The sequence below is a fragment of the Miscanthus floridulus genome, chromosome 16, assembly GCF_019320115.1.
Source record: "Miscanthus floridulus cultivar M001 chromosome 16, ASM1932011v1, whole genome shotgun sequence".
Lineage (NCBI taxonomy): Eukaryota > Viridiplantae > Streptophyta > Magnoliopsida > Poales > Poaceae > Miscanthus > Miscanthus floridulus.
Genome location: NC_089595.1, coordinates 48,593,297 through 48,597,795, shown reverse-complemented (window position 1 = coordinate 48,597,795; position 4,499 = coordinate 48,593,297). Strand labels below are relative to the sequence as shown.

The 4,499-nt window shown below is 44.4% G+C and overlaps 1 pseudogene; it reads right to left on the bottom strand.

Annotated features, from left to right (window-relative positions):
- Positions 1-963: 963 nt before the first annotated feature.
- LOC136514414 (putative receptor protein kinase ZmPK1) lies at positions 964-3,749 on the bottom strand (annotated as a pseudogene).
- Between the last annotated feature and the right edge of the window lie 750 nt (positions 3,750-4,499).

Here is a 4,499-nt window from a genome sequence, read left to right as displayed (position 1 = left end):
GTATTTTTAGACTAACGGGTTAAGCCTACGAAGTGCACGGAGAACAGTCTCGAACACCGACACCGACAGTCCGGTCCAACGTTGTCAGCCACGCGTGGACCGTGGAATGCTGGGCACTCTGGTTCTCCTCGCCGAACGCCGTTACGCGCACACGCCGGCGTCGTGGACACTGCGTTCCATTCAGAGAGCCACTGCATCCACCACTGCGGCTCGACGGAGGGGCCGAGGCTGTTCCCGGAGCGGTCGGCGCCAGTCTTTAGATGTTGAGCGGCGACTCCGCGACTGTGACATGGCGGCGGCAGCGGGTTGCGGTGGTAGCGCCGTGACCTAGATCTCGCGGCTCGGGCTCAGCGGTCCACTTGCCTGGGGGGCGTATCTGGGAACGGAGAGCGCTGGGTGACCGCCGCCGCCCGCTCCGTATCTGGCGCTGATAGGGGCATTGCCGGCTGCGAACGTCGTCACTCGTCAGACCCTTACCCTTGCGCTAGGCACGTGAAGCGGTTGACGACGCTGTCGCAGCAGCAGCAATACGAGGAGAAGATCACTACTTCTTCCTTGTCTTTACTCTTCTTAGTTGGTAAGGACATTATTATCCATATTTATTAGTTATTACTGATTCCATGTTTTTTCACAATCGTGAGACCACAAATAAGATGTATTCAGAATTTCAGATAAGGAAGCACACCTAGGTCCATGGCAAAAGTTGTTGTTTCACTACCGGTAACTTGAAGATGATTACATCTAACTATACAAGTTCAATTACATGCTACAACTCATATCATATAGTGACAAATTGAAATGCACACTGTTTACAGATAATTTACATCAGTGTAAAAACCCAAAATTGTACTTCTTACCAGCCATATCAACTGATAGGAGGGCCTGGAGTGTTGGTCTTTTGCTTCTTTTCTCCAGCAAGAAGTAAATTGTCAACTGAATGAAGTTGGTGTAGCATATGTTTTATTTGACCATTCAGTCATCAGCTGACAGGAGGGTCTGGACTGCATATTCCATAGTTGGTCTTTTGCTTCTGTCTTCCTCCAAGCAGGAAACTGCCAATTTGATTAGTGTTCTTGCTTGCACATAGTTGACCGGACGATTCAATTTCGAATCCACAAACCCATCAATCCACGATTGTTCCTCCCCTTCAAGTTTAGCAGAAAGCATCCTGACAAGCTTTCTAAGCATATTGTGCACCTCACCTGGACCTTCCACCAACTCCGAAACTCTAGGGCCTATCAATAACTCAAGAAGCACAACCCCATAACTGTATACATCAACTTTTGCTGTGATCGGGAGACTGGAAACCCACTCAGGTGCAATGTAACCTAGTGTTCCTCTTACATGGGATACATTCTGGGTGGAACCTCCTCTGTTTAGTAACTTGGCCAACCCAAAGTCAGTGATCTTGGGCTCAAAAGTTCGGTCTAACAGTATGTTCTCAGGTTTCACATCACAATGGATGACCCACTCTAAGCACTGCATGGTGAAGATAGGCTAACCCTTTTGCAACACCTGATGCAATATTGAACCTTCCCTTCCAGTCCAATAAGATATTGCTTTTTTCATTGAACAAAATAGTTAGCCAGTGATCCATTCTCAACGTATTCAGAGACCAACAACCTATGAGATTCTTCTGAACAAAAGCCCCATATCCTCACAAGGTTCATGTGGTTGATCCTCCCAATTACACTTAGCTCAGCTTGAAACACTTCCTTACCTTCCCTTACATTTTCCAGCCTCTTCACAGCCACTTGCCTATCATCTTCTAGGACACCTTTGTACACAGTGCCTGATGCTCCCCTTCCTAGCTCAACTTTAAATTTTCTGGTCGCTTTCACAAGTTCTCTGTAACTATATCTTCTAAAATTACTAGTCATTACTTTGTAACCTTCCTCAGCTGCCCATAATTCTGATGGCCTAAGCTCTCTTCTCAAAACCAAGAACCATGCAAATGAAATAAAGGAAACTTCAACAACAAAAAATGCAGCTATGAACCCATAGAAGTAAAACCATTTTGATTCTCCTCCACCGGTCTTATGCACATCTGGAAATGGTTCTCTGATGCTTTTGTTCGTCTGATCACAGTCAAGGCGATGGGGCACAGAATCAAACACATTGGAATGTGGAATAGGGACATTCGAAACATTAACCCTTGTTGGAAGCTTGAGATATATTGTCCGTACATCAGATGTTGGGTAGGTTCTTCCGCTGAAAAGATAAGCTTTTGGATAGCATGATCCTGTACCTTCCTGATATTGAAAGCCTTTACAGGTGCAGTCACTGATGCAAATATTCCTATAAGTTTGAAGAGAAACTGACAGAAGATGTTGCTGATCTGACCCCCAAAAATCTGTATTTGGAAGTTTCACAAATTTCATAAAATTTTTGTCATAGTCATCACAGGTTATGTTGACAATAGCCATAAATCCTTCAGTCCAGTTACCTGGGTTTCTCATCGCATAACCTAGTGGGCATGAACATGTTGGTTTAGGTGAGTAATGGCAGATTCCATTAGGACCACATAAACCATGAATATTGCAAGGTTGAGACATTGCTACCATTGAAACTGGCCATGATCCATCTGAATCATTCAGGCTATAGAGATCGAGATTACCATCGGGGTCAAGAGTCATCATTCGATTGTGTGAGAGAGCGATTCTAGTGCGATTGCATCGAGTGGCGCTAGGTGATCGAGTTGCAAGCCGATGGTGCTTGTGACTCTTGGAGGTTGCCACCTCCTAGACGGCTTGGTGGTGGTCTCCGTCGAATCCCGCAAGAAGCTTGTGTATGACATTGTGTAATACATTGTGCTTGTGTAGTTGCTCTTGTGATTTGTTGGCTTGTGTAGCTCACTAGTTACCTTCTTGCTAGTGTAGCATAGAAGTAGCTTCCCTTGCGTGACTAATTTGGTTTGTGTAACCTCGTTAGTCACATTGCTTAGTTTGTGTAGCTAAGTATTATGCTCTCTAATTTGGCATTGGTTGTCTTGTTATTGAGCATTGCTAGTGAGCTTAGTTGGCTTTGTGCTTTTGCTTACTAGCATGTGACAGGAGCTCCTTCGTTGCTTGAAATACTAGTGGTATAGGTTTGTGTGATCTTGCTCCTAAAATTGAATAGGTGAGCTGTAGCTAGCCCGACACCTTTGTTGCCTAACAAGGATCTTTATAAGGTGCTTGTGAACTTTGATAGAGGGGGTGTAGTCTTGGCTAGACTGAATTGTTTTTAATTCCACATTTGTTTCGGTTAGTCGACGTGATTAAATTTAGAAATGACTATTCACCCCCCTCTAGTCACCATCTCGACCTTACAGTGGTCGACATTGTGTAAGCGTGGTGCTTATATGTTGTTTACCTATGGATACACCCTATATTCTGGGTCATGTGTTAGATCGCAGATGTGACACTCCATGTTGAGTCCTTTATAGTCCACTCCTCGAATATAGGTGTACGTAGGATCCGATTACGAAGGTAGAACGAGCTTTGCCCTCAATCTTCCTTAGTAATATCCCTTCTTGGTTTATGTTGACAATAGCCATACATCCTTCAGGTCCAATTACATGGGTTTCTCATGCCATAACCTAGTGGGCATGAACATGTTGGTTTAGGTGAGTAATGGCAGATTCCATTAGGACCACATAAACCATGAATATTGCAAGGTTGAGACATTGCTACCATTGAAACTGACCATGATCCATCTGAATCATTCAGGCTATAGAGACGGAGATTACCATCGGGGTCAAGAGTCATCATCCGATTGTGTGAGAGAGTGATTCTAGTGCGATTGCATCGTGAGGTTGGATCGAGTGGCACTAGGTGATCGAGTTGTAAGCCGATGGTGCTTGTTACTCTTAGAGGTTGCCACCTCCTAGACGGCTTGGTGGTGGTCTCCGTCGAATCCCACAAGAAGCTTGTGTATGACATTGTGTAATACATTGTGCTTGTGTAGTTGCTCTTGTGATTTGTTGGCTTGTGTAGCTCACCAGTTACCTTCTTGCTAGTGTAGCATAGAAGTAGCTTCCTCGCGTGACTAATTTGGTTCGTGTAACCTTGTTAGTCACATTGCTTAGTTTGTGTAGCTAAGTATTTGCGCTCTCTAATTTGGTATTGGTTGCCTTTGTTATTGAGCATTGCTAGTGAGCTTAGTTGGCTTTGTGCTTTTGCTTACTAGCATGTGCAGAAGCTCCCTCGTTGCTTGAAATACTAGTGGCATAGGTTTGTGTGACCTTGCTCCTAGAATTAAATATGTGAGCTCTAGCTAGCCTGACACATTTGTTGCCTAACAAGGATCTTTATGAGGTGCTTGTGAACTTTGATAGAGGGGTATAGTCTTGGCTAGACTGAATTGTTTTTAATTCCACATTTGTTTTGGTTAGCCGACGTGATTAAATTTAGAAATGACTATTCACCCCCCTCTAGTCGCCATCTCGACCTTACAGTGATCGACATTGTGTAAGCGTGGTGCTTATGCGTTGTTTACCTACGGATACACTATATATT